The sequence below is a fragment of the Drosophila sulfurigaster genome, chromosome 3, assembly GCF_023558435.1.
Source record: "Drosophila sulfurigaster albostrigata strain 15112-1811.04 chromosome 3, ASM2355843v2, whole genome shotgun sequence".
In the NCBI taxonomy this organism is placed as follows: domain Eukaryota; kingdom Metazoa; phylum Arthropoda; class Insecta; order Diptera; family Drosophilidae; genus Drosophila; species Drosophila sulfurigaster.
This window is the reverse complement of record NC_084883.1, coordinates 4,603,360-4,621,629: the sequence shown is the minus strand read 5'-3', so window position 1 is coordinate 4,621,629 and position 18,270 is coordinate 4,603,360. Positions and strand designations below refer to the sequence as shown.

General features: G+C 37.4%; 39 non-coding genes across 39 annotated transcripts; all 39 read left to right on the top strand.

Annotated features, from left to right (window-relative positions):
- The first annotated feature begins 108 nt into the window (after positions 1-108).
- On the top strand, positions 109-227 carry LOC133846585 (5S ribosomal RNA). The gene has a single exon (XR_009894930.1). It is a non-coding gene; the product is annotated as a 5S ribosomal RNA (ribosomal RNA).
- Positions 228-574: 347 nt separating this feature from the next.
- Positions 575-693, top strand: LOC133846584 (5S ribosomal RNA). The gene has a single exon (XR_009894929.1). It is a non-coding gene; the product is annotated as a 5S ribosomal RNA (ribosomal RNA).
- Positions 694-1,051: 358 nt separating this feature from the next.
- On the top strand, positions 1,052-1,170 carry LOC133846583 (5S ribosomal RNA). Its single transcript, XR_009894928.1, has one exon. It is a non-coding gene; the product is annotated as a 5S ribosomal RNA (ribosomal RNA).
- A 344-nt stretch (positions 1,171-1,514) lies between these two features.
- LOC133846582 (5S ribosomal RNA) lies at positions 1,515-1,633 on the top strand. Its single transcript, XR_009894927.1, has one exon. It is a non-coding gene; the product is annotated as a 5S ribosomal RNA (ribosomal RNA).
- Positions 1,634-1,989: 356 nt separating this feature from the next.
- On the top strand, positions 1,990-2,108 carry LOC133846581 (5S ribosomal RNA). Its single transcript, XR_009894926.1, has one exon. It is a non-coding gene; the product is annotated as a 5S ribosomal RNA (ribosomal RNA).
- Positions 2,109-2,453: 345 nt separating this feature from the next.
- On the top strand, positions 2,454-2,572 carry LOC133846580 (5S ribosomal RNA). The gene has a single exon (XR_009894925.1). It is a non-coding gene; the product is annotated as a 5S ribosomal RNA (ribosomal RNA).
- Positions 2,573-2,917: 345 nt separating this feature from the next.
- LOC133846579 (5S ribosomal RNA) lies at positions 2,918-3,036 on the top strand. The gene has a single exon (XR_009894924.1). It is a non-coding gene; the product is annotated as a 5S ribosomal RNA (ribosomal RNA).
- Positions 3,037-3,395: 359 nt separating this feature from the next.
- On the top strand, positions 3,396-3,514 carry LOC133846578 (5S ribosomal RNA). The gene has a single exon (XR_009894923.1). It is a non-coding gene; the product is annotated as a 5S ribosomal RNA (ribosomal RNA).
- A 355-nt stretch (positions 3,515-3,869) lies between these two features.
- Positions 3,870-3,988, top strand: LOC133846577 (5S ribosomal RNA). Its single transcript, XR_009894922.1, has one exon. It is a non-coding gene; the product is annotated as a 5S ribosomal RNA (ribosomal RNA).
- Positions 3,989-4,335: 347 nt separating this feature from the next.
- On the top strand, positions 4,336-4,454 carry LOC133846576 (5S ribosomal RNA). Its single transcript, XR_009894921.1, has one exon. It is a non-coding gene; the product is annotated as a 5S ribosomal RNA (ribosomal RNA).
- A 344-nt stretch (positions 4,455-4,798) lies between these two features.
- Positions 4,799-4,918, top strand: LOC133846611 (5S ribosomal RNA). Its single transcript, XR_009894954.1, has one exon. It is a non-coding gene; the product is annotated as a 5S ribosomal RNA (ribosomal RNA).
- A 358-nt stretch (positions 4,919-5,276) lies between these two features.
- Positions 5,277-5,395, top strand: LOC133846573 (5S ribosomal RNA). Its single transcript, XR_009894919.1, has one exon. It is a non-coding gene; the product is annotated as a 5S ribosomal RNA (ribosomal RNA).
- A 346-nt stretch (positions 5,396-5,741) lies between these two features.
- On the top strand, positions 5,742-5,860 carry LOC133846572 (5S ribosomal RNA). The gene has a single exon (XR_009894918.1). It is a non-coding gene; the product is annotated as a 5S ribosomal RNA (ribosomal RNA).
- Positions 5,861-6,204: 344 nt separating this feature from the next.
- LOC133846571 (5S ribosomal RNA) lies at positions 6,205-6,323 on the top strand. Its single transcript, XR_009894917.1, has one exon. It is a non-coding gene; the product is annotated as a 5S ribosomal RNA (ribosomal RNA).
- Positions 6,324-6,679: 356 nt separating this feature from the next.
- On the top strand, positions 6,680-6,798 carry LOC133846570 (5S ribosomal RNA). The gene has a single exon (XR_009894916.1). It is a non-coding gene; the product is annotated as a 5S ribosomal RNA (ribosomal RNA).
- Positions 6,799-7,145: 347 nt separating this feature from the next.
- Positions 7,146-7,264, top strand: LOC133846569 (5S ribosomal RNA). Its single transcript, XR_009894915.1, has one exon. It is a non-coding gene; the product is annotated as a 5S ribosomal RNA (ribosomal RNA).
- Positions 7,265-7,622: 358 nt separating this feature from the next.
- On the top strand, positions 7,623-7,741 carry LOC133846568 (5S ribosomal RNA). The gene has a single exon (XR_009894914.1). It is a non-coding gene; the product is annotated as a 5S ribosomal RNA (ribosomal RNA).
- A 346-nt stretch (positions 7,742-8,087) lies between these two features.
- On the top strand, positions 8,088-8,206 carry LOC133846567 (5S ribosomal RNA). Its single transcript, XR_009894913.1, has one exon. It is a non-coding gene; the product is annotated as a 5S ribosomal RNA (ribosomal RNA).
- Positions 8,207-8,550: 344 nt separating this feature from the next.
- Positions 8,551-8,669, top strand: LOC133846566 (5S ribosomal RNA). The gene has a single exon (XR_009894912.1). It is a non-coding gene; the product is annotated as a 5S ribosomal RNA (ribosomal RNA).
- Positions 8,670-9,028: 359 nt separating this feature from the next.
- LOC133846565 (5S ribosomal RNA) lies at positions 9,029-9,147 on the top strand. Its single transcript, XR_009894911.1, has one exon. It is a non-coding gene; the product is annotated as a 5S ribosomal RNA (ribosomal RNA).
- Positions 9,148-9,503: 356 nt separating this feature from the next.
- LOC133846564 (5S ribosomal RNA) lies at positions 9,504-9,622 on the top strand. The gene has a single exon (XR_009894910.1). It is a non-coding gene; the product is annotated as a 5S ribosomal RNA (ribosomal RNA).
- Positions 9,623-9,977: 355 nt separating this feature from the next.
- Positions 9,978-10,096, top strand: LOC133846562 (5S ribosomal RNA). The gene has a single exon (XR_009894908.1). It is a non-coding gene; the product is annotated as a 5S ribosomal RNA (ribosomal RNA).
- Positions 10,097-10,451: 355 nt separating this feature from the next.
- On the top strand, positions 10,452-10,570 carry LOC133846561 (5S ribosomal RNA). The gene has a single exon (XR_009894907.1). It is a non-coding gene; the product is annotated as a 5S ribosomal RNA (ribosomal RNA).
- Positions 10,571-10,914: 344 nt separating this feature from the next.
- Positions 10,915-11,033, top strand: LOC133846560 (5S ribosomal RNA). The gene has a single exon (XR_009894906.1). It is a non-coding gene; the product is annotated as a 5S ribosomal RNA (ribosomal RNA).
- Positions 11,034-11,376: 343 nt separating this feature from the next.
- Positions 11,377-11,495, top strand: LOC133846558 (5S ribosomal RNA). The gene has a single exon (XR_009894905.1). It is a non-coding gene; the product is annotated as a 5S ribosomal RNA (ribosomal RNA).
- Positions 11,496-11,849: 354 nt separating this feature from the next.
- LOC133846557 (5S ribosomal RNA) lies at positions 11,850-11,968 on the top strand. The gene has a single exon (XR_009894904.1). It is a non-coding gene; the product is annotated as a 5S ribosomal RNA (ribosomal RNA).
- A 356-nt stretch (positions 11,969-12,324) lies between these two features.
- Positions 12,325-12,443, top strand: LOC133846556 (5S ribosomal RNA). The gene has a single exon (XR_009894903.1). It is a non-coding gene; the product is annotated as a 5S ribosomal RNA (ribosomal RNA).
- Positions 12,444-12,788: 345 nt separating this feature from the next.
- Positions 12,789-12,907, top strand: LOC133846555 (5S ribosomal RNA). Its single transcript, XR_009894902.1, has one exon. It is a non-coding gene; the product is annotated as a 5S ribosomal RNA (ribosomal RNA).
- Positions 12,908-13,253: 346 nt separating this feature from the next.
- LOC133846554 (5S ribosomal RNA) lies at positions 13,254-13,372 on the top strand. The gene has a single exon (XR_009894901.1). It is a non-coding gene; the product is annotated as a 5S ribosomal RNA (ribosomal RNA).
- A 358-nt stretch (positions 13,373-13,730) lies between these two features.
- Positions 13,731-13,849, top strand: LOC133846553 (5S ribosomal RNA). The gene has a single exon (XR_009894900.1). It is a non-coding gene; the product is annotated as a 5S ribosomal RNA (ribosomal RNA).
- Positions 13,850-14,206: 357 nt separating this feature from the next.
- Positions 14,207-14,325, top strand: LOC133846552 (5S ribosomal RNA). Its single transcript, XR_009894899.1, has one exon. It is a non-coding gene; the product is annotated as a 5S ribosomal RNA (ribosomal RNA).
- A 354-nt stretch (positions 14,326-14,679) lies between these two features.
- LOC133846609 (5S ribosomal RNA) lies at positions 14,680-14,797 on the top strand. The gene has a single exon (XR_009894952.1). It is a non-coding gene; the product is annotated as a 5S ribosomal RNA (ribosomal RNA).
- A 354-nt stretch (positions 14,798-15,151) lies between these two features.
- Positions 15,152-15,270, top strand: LOC133846550 (5S ribosomal RNA). Its single transcript, XR_009894897.1, has one exon. It is a non-coding gene; the product is annotated as a 5S ribosomal RNA (ribosomal RNA).
- A 343-nt stretch (positions 15,271-15,613) lies between these two features.
- Positions 15,614-15,732, top strand: LOC133846549 (5S ribosomal RNA). The gene has a single exon (XR_009894896.1). It is a non-coding gene; the product is annotated as a 5S ribosomal RNA (ribosomal RNA).
- A 354-nt stretch (positions 15,733-16,086) lies between these two features.
- On the top strand, positions 16,087-16,205 carry LOC133846548 (5S ribosomal RNA). The gene has a single exon (XR_009894895.1). It is a non-coding gene; the product is annotated as a 5S ribosomal RNA (ribosomal RNA).
- A 343-nt stretch (positions 16,206-16,548) lies between these two features.
- On the top strand, positions 16,549-16,667 carry LOC133846547 (5S ribosomal RNA). Its single transcript, XR_009894894.1, has one exon. It is a non-coding gene; the product is annotated as a 5S ribosomal RNA (ribosomal RNA).
- A 358-nt stretch (positions 16,668-17,025) lies between these two features.
- Positions 17,026-17,144, top strand: LOC133846546 (5S ribosomal RNA). The gene has a single exon (XR_009894893.1). It is a non-coding gene; the product is annotated as a 5S ribosomal RNA (ribosomal RNA).
- Positions 17,145-17,498: 354 nt separating this feature from the next.
- LOC133846545 (5S ribosomal RNA) lies at positions 17,499-17,617 on the top strand. The gene has a single exon (XR_009894892.1). It is a non-coding gene; the product is annotated as a 5S ribosomal RNA (ribosomal RNA).
- Positions 17,618-17,960: 343 nt separating this feature from the next.
- LOC133846544 (5S ribosomal RNA) lies at positions 17,961-18,079 on the top strand. The gene has a single exon (XR_009894891.1). It is a non-coding gene; the product is annotated as a 5S ribosomal RNA (ribosomal RNA).
- The last annotated feature ends 191 nt before the right edge of the window (positions 18,080-18,270 follow it).

Here is an 18,270-nt window from a genome sequence, read left to right as displayed (position 1 = left end):
CCCAAATTCAATTAATACTATTCCTTACATGCCATTTTTCAATAGTATAAAGATGCAAAAATACTTGTCATTTGAAATATAAAATGCTACGCTAAGCATGCGTCTTTCGCCAACGACCATACCACGCTGAATACATCGGTTCTCGTCCGATCACCGAAATTAAGCAGCGTCGGGCGCGGTTAGTACTTAGATGGGGGACCGCTTGGGAACACCGCGTGTTGTTGGCATCGTTCAACAACTTTTTGTTTTACTTTTTTTTCTTTTCACTTTTTTAAATTTTATTCTTATCTCATTTGTTATCCTTGCCATCCTCTCAACTATTTGAACATGTCTTTCCTATATTTCCATCACAATCCACGTACAACATATAGTACATATGCCTTGCTTTTCCACCAATCCACATGACAGCATTCTCAATCCAATATTGATAAAAACAGAAAGCTCTAACAATATGTTTAACGCATTTCCCAAATTCAATCAATACTATTCCTTACATGCCATTTTTCAATAGTATAAAGATGCAAAAATACTTGTCATTTGAAATACAAAATGCTACGCTAAGCATGCGTCTTTCGCCAACGACCATACCACGCTGAATACATCGGTTCTCGTCCGATCACCGAAATTAAGCAGCGTCGGGCGCGGTTAGTACTTAGATGGGGGACCGCTTGGGAACACCGCGTGTTGTTGGCATCGTTCAACAACTTTTGTTTTACTTTTTTTTCTTTTCACTTTTTTAAATTTTATTCTTATCTCATTTGTTATCCTTGCCATCCTCTCAACTATTTGAACATGTCTTTCCTATATTTCCATCACAATCCACGTACAACATATAGTACATATGCCTTGCTTTTCCACCAATCCACATGACAGCATTCTCAATTCTATATTGATAAAATACAGACAGCTCAAACAATATGTATCTGTGCTGTTTAACGCATTTTTCAAATTCAATCAATACTATTCCTTACATGCCATTTTTCAATAGTATAAAGATGCAAAAATACTTGTCATTTGAAATACAAAATGCTACGCTAAGCATGCGTCTTTCGCCAACGACCATACCACGCTGAATACATCGGTTCTCGTCCGATCACCGAAATTAAGCAGCGTCGGGCGCGGTTAGTACTTAGATGGGGGACCGCTTGGGAACACCGCGTGTTGTTGGCATCGTTCAACAACTTTTTGTTTTACTTTTTTCTTTTCACTTTTTAAATTTTATTCTTATCTCATTTGTTATCCTTGCCATCCTCTCAACTATTTGAACATGTCTTTCCTATATTTCCATCACAATCCACGTACAACATATAGTACATATGCCTTGCTTTTCCACCAATCCACATGACAGCATTCTCAATCCAATATTGATAAAAACAGAAAGCTCTAACAATATGTTTAACGCATTTCCCAAATTCAATCAATACTATTCCTTACATGCCATTTTTCAATAGTATAAAGATGCAAAAATACTTGTCATTTGAAATATAAAATGCTACGCTAAGCATGCGTCTTTCGCCAACGACCATACCACGCTGAATACATCGGTTCTCGTCCGATCACCGAAATTAAGCAGCGTCGGGCGCGGTTAGTACTTAGATGGGGGACCGCTTGGGAACACCGCGTGTTGTTGGCATCGTTCAACAACTTTTTGTTTTACTTTTTTCTTTTCACTTTTTAAATTTTATTCTTATCTCATTTGTTATCCTTGCCATCCTCTCAACTATTTGAACATGTCCTTCCTATATTTCCATCACAATCCACGTACAACATATAGTACATATGCCTTGCTTTTCCACCAATCCACATGACAGCATTCTCAATTCTATATTGATAAAATACAGACAGCTCAAACAATATGTATCTGTGCTGTTTAACGCATTTTTCAAATTCAATCAATACTATTCCTTACATGCCATTTTTCAATAGTATAAAGATGCAAAAATACTTGTCATTTGAAATACAAAATGCTACGCTAAGCATGCGTCTTTCGCCAACGACCATACCACGCTGAATACATCGGTTCTCGTCCGATCACCGAAATTAAGCAGCGTCGGGCGCGGTTAGTACTTAGATGGGGGACCGCTTGGGAACACCGCGTGTTGTTGGCATCGTTCAACAACTTTTTGTTTTACTTTTTTCTTTTCACTTTTTTAAATTTTATTCTTATCTCATTTGTTATCCTTGCCATCCTCTCAACTATTTGAACATGTCTTTCCTATATTTCCATCACAATCCACGTACAACATATAGTACATATGCCTTGCTTTTCCACCAATCCACATGACAGCATTCTCAATCCAATATTGATAAAAACAGAAAGCTCTAACAATATGTTTAACGCATTTCCCAAATTCAATCAATACTATTCCTTACATGCCATTTTTCAATAGTATAAAGATGCAAAAATACTTGTCATTTGAAATACAAAATGCTACGCTAAGCATGCGTCTTTCGCCAACGACCATACCACGCTGAATACATCGGTTCTCGTCCGATCACCGAAATTAAGCAGCGTCGGGCGCGGTTAGTACTTAGATGGGGGACCGCTTGGGAACACCGCGTGTTGTTGGCATCGTTCAACAACTTTTTGTTTTACTTTTTTCTTTTCACTTTTTTAAATTTTATTCTTATCTCATTTGTTATCCTTGCCATCCTCTCAACTATTTGAACATGTCTTTCCTATATTTCCATCACAATCCACGTACAACATATAGTACATATGCCTTGCTTTTCCACCAATCCACATGACAGCATTCTCAATCCAATATTGATAAAAACAGAAAGCTCTAACAATATGTTTAACGCATTTCCCAAATTCAATCAATACTATTCCTTACATGCCATTTTTCAATAGTATAAAGATGCAAAAATACTTGTCATTTGAAATACAAAATGCTACGCTAAGCATGCGTCTTTCGCCAACGACCATACCACGCTGAATACATCGGTTCTCGTCCGATCACCGAAATTAAGCAGCGTCGGGCGCGGTTAGTACTTAGATGGGGGACCGCTTGGGAACACCGCGTGTTGTTGGCATCGTTCAACAACTTTTTGTTTTACTTTTTTTTCTTTTCACTTTTTTAAATTTTATTCTTATCTCATTTGTTATCCTTGCCATCCTCTCAACTATTTGAACATGTCTTTCCTATATTTCCATCACAATCCACGTACAACATATAGTACATATGCCTTGCTTTTCCACCAATCCACATGACAGCATTCTCAATTCTATATTGATAAAATACAGACAGCTCAAACAATATGTATCTGTGCTGTTTAACGCATTTTTCAAATTCAATCAATACTATTCCTTACATGCCATTTTTCAATAGTATAAAGATGCAAAAATACTTGTCATTTGAAATACAAAATGCTACGCTAAGCATGCGTCTTTCGCCAACGACCATACCACGCTGAATACATCGGTTCTCGTCCGATCACCGAAATTAAGCAGCGTCGGGCGCGGTTAGTACTTAGATGGGGGACCGCTTGGGAACACCGCGTGTTGTTGGCATCGTTCAACAACTTTTTGTTTTACTTTTTTCTTTTCACTTTTTAAATTTTATTCTTATCTCATTTGTTATCCTTGCCATCCTCTCAACTATTTGAACATGTCTTTCCTATATTTCCATCACAATCCACGTACAACATATAGTACATATGCCTTGCTTTTCCACCAATCCACATGACAGCATTCTCAATTCTATATTGATAAAATACAGACAGCTCAAACAATATGTATCTGTGCTGTTTAACGCATTTTCAAATTCAATCAATACTATTCCTTACATGCCATTTTTCAATAGTATAAAGATGCAAAAATACTTGTCATTTGAAATACAAAATGCTACGCTAAGCATGCGTCTTTCGCCAACGACCATACCACGCTGAATACATCGGTTCTCGTCCGATCACCGAAATTAAGCAGCGTCGGGCGCGGTTAGTACTTAGATGGGGGACCGCTTGGGAACACCGCGTGTTGTTGGCATCGTTCAACAACTTTTTGTTTTACTTTTTTTTCTTTTCACTTTTTTAAATTTTATTCTTATCTCATTTGTTATCCTTGCCATCCTCTCAACTATTTGAACATGTCTTTCCTATATTTCCATCACAATCCACGTACAACATATAGTACATATGCCTTGCTTTTCCACCAATCCACATGACAGCATTCTCAATCCAATATTGATAAAAACAGAAAGCTCTAACAATATGTTTAACGCATTTCCCAAATTCAATCAATACTATTCCTTACATGCCATTTTTCAATAGTATAAAGATGCAAAAATACTTGTCATTTGAAATATAAAATGCTACGCTAAGCATGCGTCTTTCGCCAACGACCATACCACGCTGAATACATCGGTTCTCGTCCGATCACCGAAATTAAGCAGCGTCGGGCGCGGTTAGTACTTAGATGGGGGACCGCTTGGGAACACCGCGTGTTGTTGGCATCGTTCAACAACTTTTTGTTTTACTTTTTTCTTTTCACTTTTTAAATTTTATTCTTATCTCATTTGTTATCCTTGCCATCCTCTCAACTATTTGAACATGTCTTTCCTATATTTCCATCACAATCCACGTACAACATATAGTACATATGCCTTGCTTTTCCACCAATCCACATGACAGCATTCTCAATCCAATATTGATAAAAACAGAAAGCTCTAACAATATGTTTAACGCATTTCCCAAATTCAATCAATACTATTCCTTACATGCCATTTTTCAATAGTATAAAGATGCAAAAATACTTGTCATTTGAAATATAAAATGCTACGCTAAGCATGCGTCTTTCGCCAACGACCATACCACGCTGAATACATCGGTTCTCGTCCGATCACCGAAATTAAGCAGCGTCGGGCGCGGTTAGTACTTAGATGGGGGGACCGCTTGGGAACACCGCGTGTTGTTGGCATCGTTCAACAACTTTTTGTTTTACTTTTTTTTCTTTTCACTTTTTTAAATTTTATTCTTATCTCATTTGTTATCCTTGCCATCCTCTCAACTATTTGAACATGTCTTTCCTATATTTCCATCACAATCCACGTACAACATATAGTACATATGCCTTGCTTTTCCACCAATCCACATGACAGCATTCTCAATTCTATATTGATAAAATACAGACAGCTCAAACAATATGTATCTGTGCTGTTTAACGCATTTTCAAATTCAATCAATACTATTCCTTACATGCCATTTTTCAATAGTATAAAGATGCAAAAATACTTGTCATTTGAAATACAAAATGCTACGCTAAGCATGCGTCTTTCGCCAACGACCATACCACGCTGAATACATCGGTTCTCGTCCGATCACCGAAATTAAGCAGCGTCGGGCGCGGTTAGTACTTAGATGGGGGACCGCTTGGGAACACCGCGTGTTGTTGGCATCGTTCAACAACTTTTGTTTTACTTTTTTTTCTTTTCACTTTTTTAAATTTTATTCTTATCTCATTTGTTATCCTTGCCATCCTCTCAACTATTTGAACATGTCTTTCCTATATTTCCATCACAATCCACGTACAACATATAGTACATATGCCTTGCTTTTCCACCAATCCACATGACAGCATTCTCAATCCAATATTGATAAAAACAGAAAGCTCTAACAATATGTTTAACGCATTTCCCAAATTCAATCAATACTATTCCTTACATGCCATTTTTCAATAGTATAAAGATGCAAAAATACTTGTCATTTGAAATATAAAATGCTACGCTAAGCATGCGTCTTTCGCCAACGACCATACCACGCTGAATACATCGGTTCTCGTCCGATCACCGAAATTAAGCAGCGTCGGGCGCGGTTAGTACTTAGATGGGGGACCGCTTGGGAACACCGCGTGTTGTTGGCATCGTTCAACAACTTTTTGTTTTACTTTTTTCTTTTCACTTTTTAAATTTTATTCTTATCTCATTTGTTATCCTTGCCATCCTCTCAACTATTTGAACATGTCTTTCCTATATTTCCATCACAATCCACGTACAACATATAGTACATATGCCTTGCTTTTCCACCAATCCACATGACAGCATTCTCAATCCAATATTGATAAAAACAGAAAGCTCTAACAATATGTTTAACGCATTTCCCAAATTCAATCAATACTATTCCTTACATGCCATTTTTCAATAGTATAAAGATGCAAAAATACTTGTCATTTGAAATACAAAATGCTACGCTAAGCATGCGTCTTTCGCCAACGACCATACCACGCTGAATACATCGGTTCTCGTCCGATCACCGAAATTAAGCAGCGTCGGGCGCGGTTAGTACTTAGATGGGGGACCGCTTGGGAACACCGCGTGTTGTTGGCATCGTTCAACAACTTTTTGTTTTACTTTTTTCTTTTCACTTTTTAAATTTTATTCTTATCTCATTTGTTATCCTTGCCATCCTCTCAACTATTTGAACATGTCTTTCCTATATTTCCATCACAATCCACGTACAACATATAGTACATATGCCTTGCTTTTCCACCAATCCACATGACAGCATTCTCAATTCTATATTGATAAAATACAGACAGCTCAAACAATATGTATCTGTGCTGTTTAACGCATTTTTCAAATTCAATCAATACTATTCCTTACATGCCATTTTTCAATAGTATAAAGATGCAAAAATACTTGTCATTTGAAATACAAAATGCTACGCTAAGCATGCGTCTTTCGCCAACGACCATACCACGCTGAATACATCGGTTCTCGTCCGATCACCGAAATTAAGCAGCGTCGGGCGCGGTTAGTACTTAGATGGGGGACCGCTTGGGAACACCGCGTGTTGTTGGCATCGTTCAACAACTTTTTGTTTTACTTTTTTTTCTTTTCACTTTTTTAAATTTTATTCTTATCTCATTTGTTATCCTTGCCATCCTCTCAACTATTTGAACATGTCTTTCCTATATTTCCATCACAATCCACGTACAACATATAGTACATATGCCTTGCTTTTCCACCAATCCACATGACAGCATTCTCAATCCAATATTGATAAAAACAGAAAGCTCTAACAATATGTTTAACGCATTTCCCAAATTCAATCAATACTATTCCTTACATGCCATTTTTCAATAGTATAAAGATGCAAAAATACTTGTCATTTGAAATATAAAATGCTACGCTAAGCATGCGTCTTTCGCCAACGACCATACCACGCTGAATACATCGGTTCTCGTCCGATCACCGAAATTAAGCAGCGTCGGGCGCGGTTAGTACTTAGATGGGGGACCGCTTGGGAACACCGCGTGTTGTTGGCATCGTTCAACAACTTTTTGTTTTACTTTTTTTTCTTTTCACTTTTTTAAATTTTATTCTTATCTCATTTGTTATCCTTGCCATCCTCTCAACTATTTGAACATGTCTTTCCTATATTTCCATCACAATCCACGTACAACATATAGTACATATGCCTTGCTTTTCCACCAATCCACATGACAGCATTCTCAATTCTATATTGATAAAATACAGACAGCTCAAACAATATGTATCTGTGCTGTTTAACGCATTTTCAAATTCAATCAATACTATTCCTTACATGCCATTTTTCAATAGTATAAAGATGCAAAAATACTTGTCATTTGAAATACAAAATGCTACGCTAAGCATGCGTCTTTCGCCAACGACCATACCACGCTGAATACATCGGTTCTCGTCCGATCACCGAAATTAAGCAGCGTCGGGCGCGGTTAGTACTTAGATGGGGGACCGCTTGGGAACACCGCGTGTTGTTGGCATCGTTCAACAACTTTTGTTTTACTTTTTTTTCTTTTCACTTTTTTAAATTTTATTCTTATCTCATTTGTTATCCTTGCCATCCTCTCAACTATTTGAACATGTCTTTCCTATATTTCCATCACAATCCACGTACAACATATAGTACATATGCCTTGCTTTTCCACCAATCCACATGACAGCATTCTCAATCCAATATTGATAAAAACAGAAAGCTCTAACAATATGTTTAACGCATTTCCCAAATTCAATCAATACTATTCCTTACATGCCATTTTTCAATAGTATAAAGATGCAAAAATACTTGTCATTTGAAATACAAAATGCTACGCTAAGCATGCGTCTTTCGCCAACGACCATACCACGCTGAATACATCGGTTCTCGTCCGATCACCGAAATTAAGCAGCGTCGGGCGCGGTTAGTACTTAGATGGGGGACCGCTTGGGAACACCGCGTGTTGTTGGCATCGTTCAACAACTTTTTGTTTTACTTTTTTCTTTTCACTTTTTAAATTTTATTCTTATCTCATTTGTTATCCTTGCCATCCTCTCAACTATTTGAACATGTCTTTCCTATATTTCCATCACAATCCACGTACAACATATAGTACATATGCCTTGCTTTTCCACCAATCCACATGACAGCATTCTCAATCCAATATTGATAAAAACAGAAAGCTCTAACAATATGTTTAACGCATTTCCCAAATTCAATCAATACTATTCCTTACATGCCATTTTTCAATAGTATAAAGATGCAAAAATACTTGTCATTTGAAATACAAAATGCTACGCTAAGCATGCGTCTTTCGCCAACGACCATACCACGCTGAATACATCGGTTCTCGTCCGATCACCGAAATTAAGCAGCGTCGGGCGCGGTTAGTACTTAGATGGGGGACCGCTTGGGAACACCGCGTGTTGTTGGCATCGTTCAACAACTTTTTGTTTTACTTTTTTTTCTTTTCACTTTTTTAAATTTTATTCTTATCTCATTTGTTATCCTTGCCATCCTCTCAACTATTTGAACATGTCTTTCCTATATTTCCATCACAATCCACGTACAACATATAGTACATATGCCTTGCTTTTCCACCAATCCACATGACAGCATTCTCAATTCTATATTGATAAAATACAGACAGCTCAAACAATATGTATCTGTGCTGTTTAACGCATTTTTCAAATTCAATCAATACTATTCCTTACATGCCATTTTTCAATAGTATAAAGATGCAAAAATACTTGTCATTTGAAATACAAAATGCTACGCTAAGCATGCGTCTTTCGCCAACGACCATACCACGCTGAATACATCGGTTCTCGTCCGATCACCGAAATTAAGCAGCGTCGGGCGCGGTTAGTACTTAGATGGGGGACCGCTTGGGAACACCGCGTGTTGTTGGCATCGTTCAACAACTTTTTGTTTTACTTTTTTCTTTTCACTTTTTAAATTTTATTCTTATCTCATTTGTTATCCTTGCCATCCTCTCAACTATTTGAACATGTCTTTCCTATATTTCCATCACAATCCACGTACAACATATAGTACATATGCCTTGCTTTTCCACCAATCCACATGACAGCATTCTCAATTCTATATTGATAAAATACAGACAGCTCAAACAATATGTATCTGTGCTGTTTAACGCATTTTTCAAATTCAATCAATACTATTCCTTACATGCCATTTTTCAATAGTATAAAGATGCAAAAATACTTGTCATTTGAAATACAAAATGCTACGCTAAGCATGCGTCTTTCGCCAACGACCATACCACGCTGAATACATCGGTTCTCGTCCGATCACCGAAATTAAGCAGCGTCGGGCGCGGTTAGTACTTAGATGGGGGACCGCTTGGGAACACCGCGTGTTGTTGGCATCGTTCAACAACTTTTGTTTTACTTTTTTCTTTTCACTTTTTAAATTTTATTCTTATCTCATTTGTTATCCTTGCCATCCTCTCAACTATTTGAACATGTCTTTCCTATATTTCCATCACAATCCACGTACAACATATAGTACATATGCCTTGCTTTTCCACCAATCCACATGACAGCATTCTCAATTCTATATTGATAAAATACAGACAGCTCAAACAATATGTATCTGTGCTGTTTAACGCATTTTTCAAATTCAATCAATACTATTCCTTACATGCCATTTTTCAATAGTATAAAGATGCAAAAATACTTGTCATTTGAAATACAAAATGCTACGCTAAGCATGCGTCTTTCGCCAACGACCATACCACGCTGAATACATCGGTTCTCGTCCGATCACCGAAATTAAGCAGCGTCGGGCGCGGTTAGTACTTAGATGGGGGACCGCTTGGGAACACCGCGTGTTGTTGGCATCGTTCAACAACTTTTGTTTTACTTTTTTCTTTTCACTTTTTAAATTTTATTCTTATCTCATTTGTTATCCTTGCCATCCTCTCAACTATTTGAACATGTCTTTCCTATATTTCCATCACAATCCACGTACAACATATAGTACATATGCCTTGCTTTTCCACCAATCCACATGACAGCATTCTCAATTCTATATTGATAAAATACAGACAGCTCAAACAATATGTATCTGTGCTGTTTAACGCATTTTTCAAATTCAATCAATACTATTCCTTACATGCCATTTTTCAATAGTATAAAGATGCAAAAATACTTGTCATTTGAAATACAAAATGCTACGCTAAGCATGCGTCTTTCGCCAACGACCATACCACGCTGAATACATCGGTTCTCGTCCGATCACCGAAATTAAGCAGCGTCGGGCGCGGTTAGTACTTAGATGGGGGACCGCTTGGGAACACCGCGTGTTGTTGGCATCGTTCAACAACTTTTTGTTTTACTTTTTTCTTTTCACTTTTTAAATTTTATTCTTATCTCATTTGTTATCCTTGCCATCCTCTCAACTATTTGAACATGTCTTTCCTATATTTCCATCACAATCCACGTACAACATATAGTACATATGCCTTGCTTTTCCACCAATCCACATGACAGCATTCTCAATCCAATATTGATAAAAACAGAAAGCTCTAACAATATGTTTAACGCATTTCCCAAATTCAATCAATACTATTCCTTACATGCCATTTTTCAATAGTATAAAGATGCAAAAATACTTGTCATTTGAAATATAAAATGCTACGCTAAGCATGCGTCTTTCGCCAACGACCATACCACGCTGAATACATCGGTTCTCGTCCGATCACCGAAATTAAGCAGCGTCGGGCGCGGTTAGTACTTAGATGGGGGACCGCTTGGGAACACCGCGTGTTGTTGGCATCGTTCAACAACTTTTGTTTTACTTTTTTCTTTTCACTTTTTAAATTTTATTCTTATCTCATTTGTTATCCTTGCCATCCTCTCAACTATTTGAACATGTCTTTCCTATATTTCCATCACAATCCACGTACAACATATAGTACATATGCCTTGCTTTTCCACCAATCCACATGACAGCATTCTCAATCCAATATTGATAAAAACAGAAAGCTCTAACAATATGTTTAACGCATTTCCCAAATTCAATCAATACTATTCCTTACATGCCATTTTTCAATAGTATAAAGATGCAAAAATACTTGTCATTTGAAATACAAAATGCTACGCTAAGCATGCGTCTTTCGCCAACGACCATACCACGCTGAATACATCGGTTCTCGTCCGATCACCGAAATTAAGCAGCGTCGGGCGCGGTTAGTACTTAGATGGGGGACCGCTTGGGAACACCGCGTGTTGTTGGCATCGTTCAACAACTTTTGTTTTACTTTTTTCTTTTCACTTTTTAAATTTTATTCTTATCTCATTTGTTATCCTTGCCATCCTCTCAACTATTTGAACATGTCTTTCCTATATTTCCATCACAATCCACGTACAACATATAGTACATATGCCTTGCTTTTCCACCAATCCACATGACAGCATTCTCAATTCTATATTGATAAAATACAGACAGCTCAAACAATATGTATCTGTGCTGTTTAACGCATTTTCAAATTCAATCAATACTATTCCTTACATGCCATTTTTCAATAGTATAAAGATGCAAAAATACTTGTCATTTGAAATACAAAATGCTACGCTAAGCATGCGTCTTTCGCCAACGACCATACCACGCTGAATACATCGGTTCTCGTCCGATCACCGAAATTAAGCAGCGTCGGGCGCGGTTAGTACTTAGATGGGGGACCGCTTGGGAACACCGCGTGTTGTTGGCATCGTTCAACAACTTTTTGTTTTACTTTTTTCTTTTCACTTTTTAAATTTTATTCTTATCTCATTTGTTATCCTTGCCATCCTCTCAACTATTTGAACATGTCTTTCCTATATTTCCATCACAATCCACGTACAACATATAGTACATATGCCTTGCTTTTCCACCAATCCACATGACAGCATTCTCAATTCTATATTGATAAAATACAGACAGCTCAAACAATATGTATCTGTGCTGTTTAACGCATTTTTCAAATTCAATCAATACTATTCCTTACATGCCATTTTTCAATAGTATAAAGATGCAAAAATACTTGTCATTTGAAATACAAAATGCTACGCTAAGCATGCGTCTTTCGCCAACGACCATACCACGCTGAATACATCGGTTCTCGTCCGATCACCGAAATTAAGCAGCGTCGGGCGCGGTTAGTACTTAGATGGGGGACCGCTTGGGAACACCGCGTGTTGTTGGCATCGTTCAACAACTTTTGTTTTACTTTTTTTCTTTTCACTTTTTTAAATTTTATTCTTATCTCATTTGTTATCCTTGCCATCCTCTCAACTATTTGAACATGTCTTTCCTATATTTCCATCACAATCCACGTACAACATATAGTACATATGCCTTGCTTTTCCACCAATCCACATGACAGCATTCTCAATCCAATATTGATAAAAACAGAAAGCTCTAACAATATGTTTAACGCATTTCCCAAATTCAATCAATACTATTCCTTACATGCCATTTTTCAATAGTATAAAGATGCAAAAATACTTGTCATTTGAAATACAAAATGCTACGCTAAGCATGCGTCTTTCGCCAACGACCATACCACGCTGAATACATCGGTTCTCGTCCGATCACCGAAATTAAGCAGCGTCGGGCGCGGTTAGTACTTAGATGGGGGACCGCTTGGGAACACCGCGTGTTGTTGGCATCGTTCAACAACTTTTGTTTTACTTTTTTTTCTTTTCACTTTTTTAAATTTTATTCTTATCTCATTTGTTATCCTTGCCATCCTCTCAACTATTTGAACATGTCTTTCCTATATTTCCATCACAATCCACGTACAACATATAGTACATATGCCTTGCTTTTCCACCAATCCACATGACAGCATTCTCAATCCAATATTGATAAAAACAGAAAGCTCTAACAATATGTTTAACGCATTTCCCAAATTCAATCAATACTATTCCTTACATGCCATTTTTCAATAGTATAAAGATGCAAAAATACTTGTCATTTGAAATACAAAATGCTACGCTAAGCATGCGTCTTTCGCCAACGACCATACCACGCTGAATACATCGGTTCTCGTCCGATCACCGAAATTAAGCAGCGTCGGGCGCGGTTAGTACTTAGATGGGGGACCGCTTGGGAACACCGCGTGTTGTTGGCATCGTTCAACAACTTTTTGTTTTACTTTTTTTTCTTTTCACTTTTTTAAATTTTATTCTTATCTCATTTGTTATCCTTGCCATCCTCTCAACTATTTGAACATGTCTTTCCTATATTTCCATCACAATCCACGTACAACATATAGTACATATGCCTTGCTTTTCCACCAATCCACATGACAGCATTCTCAATTCTATATTGATAAAATACAGACAGCTCAAACAATATGTATCTGTGCTGTTTAACGCATTTTCAAATTCAATCAATACTATTCCTTACATGCCATTTTTCAATAGTATAAAGATGCAAAAATACTTGTCATTTGAAATACAAAATGCTACGCTAAGCATGCGTCTTTCGCCAACGACCATACCACGCTGAATACATCGGTTCTCGTCCGATCACCGAAATTAAGCAGCGTCGGGCGCGGTTAGTACTTAGATGGGGGACCGCTTGGGAACACCGCGTGTTGTTGGCATCGTTCAACAACTTTTGTTTTACTTTTTTTTCTTTTCACTTTTTTAAATTTTATTCTTATCTCATTTGTTATCCTTGCCATCCTCTCAACTATTTGAACATGTCTTTCCTATATTTCCATCACAATCCACGTACAACATATAGTACATATGCCTTGCTTTTCCACCAATCCACATGACAGCATTCTCAATTCTATATTGATAAAATACAGACAGCTCAAACAATATGTATCTGTGCTGTTTAACGCATTTTCAAATTCAATCAATACTATTCCTTACATGCCATTTTTCAATAGTATAAAGATGCAAAAATACTTGTCATTTGAAATACAAAATGCTACGCTAAGCATGCGTCTTTCGCCAACGACCATACCACGCTGAATACATCGGTTCTCGTCCGATCACCGAAATTAAGCAGCGTCGGGCGCGGTTAGTACTTAGATGGGGGACCGCTTGGGAACACCGCGTGTTGTTGGCATCGTTCAACAACTTTTGTTTTACTTTTTTCTTTTCACTTTTTAAATTTTATTCTTATCTCATTTGTTATCCTTGCCATCCTCTCAACTATTTGAACATGTCTTTCCTATATTTCCATCACAATCCACGTACAACATATAGTACATATGCCTTGCTTTTCCACCAATCCACATGACAGCATTCTCAATTCTATATTGATAAAATACAGACAGCTCAAACAATATGTATCTGTGCTGTTTAACGCATTTTCAAATTCAATCAATACTATTCCTTACATGCCATTTTTCAATAGTATAAAGATGCAAAAATACTTGTCATTTGAAATACAAAATGCTACGCTAAGCATGCGTCTTTCGCCAACGACCATACCACGCTGAATACATCGGTTCTCGTCCGATCACCGAAATTAAGCAGCGTCGGGCGCGGTTAGTACTTAGATGGGGACCGCTTGGGAACACCGCGTGTTGTTGGCATCGTTCAACAACTTTTGTTTTACTTTTTTCTTTTCACTTTTTAAATTTTATTCTTATCTCATTTGTTATCCTTGCCATCCTCTCAACTATTTGAACATGTCTTTCCTATATTTCCATCACAATCCACGTACAACATATAGTACATATGCCTTGCTTTTCCACCAATCCACATGACAGCATTCTCAATTCTATATTGATAAAATACAGACAGCTCAAACAATATGTATCTGTGCTGTTTAACGCATTTTCAAATTCAATCAATACTATTCCTTACATGCCATTTTTCAATAGTATAAAGATGCAAAAATACTTGTCATTTGAAATACAAAATGCTACGCTAAGCATGCGTCTTTCGCCAACGACCATACCACGCTGAATACATCGGTTCTCGTCCGATCACCGAAATTAAGCAGCGTCGGGCGCGGTTAGTACTTAGATGGGGGACCGCTTGGGAACACCGCGTGTTGTTGGCATCGTTCAACAACTTTTGTTTTACTTTTTTCTTTTCACTTTTTAAATTTTATTCTTATCTCATTTGTTATCCTTGCCATCCTCTCAACTATTTGAACATGTCTTTCCTATATTTCCATCACAATCCACGTACAACATATAGTACATATGCCTTGCTTTTCCACCAATCCACATGACAGCATTCTCAATCCAATATTGATAAAAACAGAAAGCTCTAACAATATGTTTAACGCATTTCCCAAATTCAATCAATACTATTCCTTACATGCCATTTTTCAATAGTATAAAGATGCAAAAATACTTGTCATTTGAAATACAAAATGCTACGCTAAGCATGCGTCTTTCGCCAACGACCATACCACGCTGAATACATCGGTTCTCGTCCGATCACCGAAATTAAGCAGCGTCGGGCGCGGTTAGTACTTAGATGGGGGACCGCTTGGGAACACCGCGTGTTGTTGGCATCGTTCAACAACTTTTGTTTTACTTTTTTCTTTTCACTTTTTAAATTTTATTCTTATCTCATTTGTTATCCTTGCCATCCTCTCAACTATTTGAACATGTCTTTCCTATATTTCCATCACAATCCACGTACAACATATAGTACATATGCCTTGCTTTTCCACCAATCCACATGACAGCATTCTCAATTCTATATTGATAAAATACAGACAGCTCAAACAATATGTATCTGTGCTGTTTAACGCATTTTCAAATTCAATCAATACTATTCCTTACATGCCATTTTTCAATAGTATAAAGATGCAAAAATACTTGTCATTTGAAATACAAAATGCTACGCTAAGCATGCGTCTTTCGCCAACGACCATACCACGCTGAATACATCGGTTCTCGTCCGATCACCGAAATTAAGCAGCGTCGGGCGCGGTTAGTACTTAGATGGGGGACCGCTTGGGAACACCGCGTGTTGTTGGCATCGTTCAACAACTTTTGTTTTACTTTTTTCTTTTCACTTTTTAAATTTTATTCTTATCTCATTTGTTATCCTTGCCATCCTCTCAACTATTTGAACATGTCTTTCCTATATTTCCATCACAATCCACGTACAACATATAGTACATATGCCTTGCTTTTCCACCAATCCACATGACAGCATTCTCAATCCAATATTGATAAAAACAGAAAGCTCTAACAATATGTTTAACGCATTTCCCAAATTCAATCAATACTATTCCTTACATGCCATTTTTCAATAGTATAAAGATGCAAAAATACTTGTCATTTGAAATACAAAATGCTACGCTAAGCATGCGTCTTTCGCCAACGACCATACCACGCTGAATACATCGGTTCTCGTCCGATCACCGAAATTAAGCAGCGTCGGGCGCGGTTAGTACTTAGATGGGGGACCGCTTGGGAACACCGCGTGTTGTTGGCATCGTTCAACAACTTTTTGTTTTACTTTTTTTTCTTTTCACTTTTTTAAATTTTATTCTTATCTCATTTGTTATCCTTGCCATCCTCTCAACTATTTGAACATGTCTTTCCTATATTTCCATCACAATCCACGTACAACATATAGTACATATGCCTTGCTTTTCCACCAATCCACATGACAGCATTCTCAATTCTATATTGATAAAATACAGACAGCTCAAACAATATGTATCTGTGCTGTTTAACGCATTTTCAAATTCAATCAATACTATTCCTTACATGCCATTTTTCAATAGTATAAAGATGCAAAAATACTTGTCATTTGAAATACAAAATGCTACGCTAAGCATGCGTCTTTCGCCAACGACCATACCACGCTGAATACATCGGTTCTCGTCCGATCACCGAAATTAAGCAGCGTCGGGCGCGGTTAGTACTTAGATGGGGGACCGCTTGGGAACACCGCGTGTTGTTGGCATCGTTCAACAACTTTTGTTTTACTTTTTTCTTTTCACTTTTTAAATTTTATTCTTATCTCATTTGTTATCCTTGCCATCCTCTCAACTATTTGAACATGTCTTTCCTATATTTCCATCACAATCCACGTACAACATATAGTACATATGCCTTGCTTTTCCACCAATCCACATGACAGCATTCTCAATTCTATATTGATAAAATACAGACAGCTCAAACAATATGTATCTGTGCTGTTTAACGCATTTTCAAATTCAATCAATACTATTCCTTACATGCCATTTTTCAATAGTATAAAGATGCAAAAATACTTGTCATTTGAAATACAAAATGCTACGCTAAGCATGCGTCTTTCGCCAACGACCATACCACGCTGAATACATCGGTTCTCGTCCGATCACCGAAATTAAGCAGCGTCGGGCGCGGTTAGTACTTAGATGGGGGACCGCTTGGGAACACCGCGTGTTGTTGGCATCGTTCAACAACTTTTGTTTTACTTTTTTCTTTTCACTTTTTAAATTTTATTCTTATCTCATTTGTTATCCTTGCCATCCTCTCAACTATTTGAACATGTCTTTCCTATATTTCCATCACAATCCACGTACAACATATAGTACATATGCCTTGCTTTTCCACCAATCCACATGACAGCATTCTCAATCCAATATTGATAAAAACAGAAAGCTCTAACAATATGTTTAACGCATTTCCCAAATTCAATCAATACTATTCCTTACATGCCATTTTTCAATAGTATAAAGATGCAAAAATACTTGTCATTTGAAATACAAAATGCTACGCTAAGCATGCGTCTTTCGCCAACGACCATACCACGCTGAATACATCGGTTCTCGTCCGATCACCGAAATTAAGCAGCGTCGGGCGCGGTTAGTACTTAGATGGGGGACCGCTTGGGAACACCGCGTGTTGTTGGCATCGTTCAACAACTTTTGTTTTACTTTTTTCTTTTCACTTTTTAAATTTTATTCTTATCTCATTTGTTATCCTTGCCATCCTCTCAACTATTTGAACATGTCTTTCCTATATTTCCATCACAATCCACGTACAACATATAGTACATATGCCTTGCTTTTCCACCAATCCACATGACAGCATTCTCAATCCAA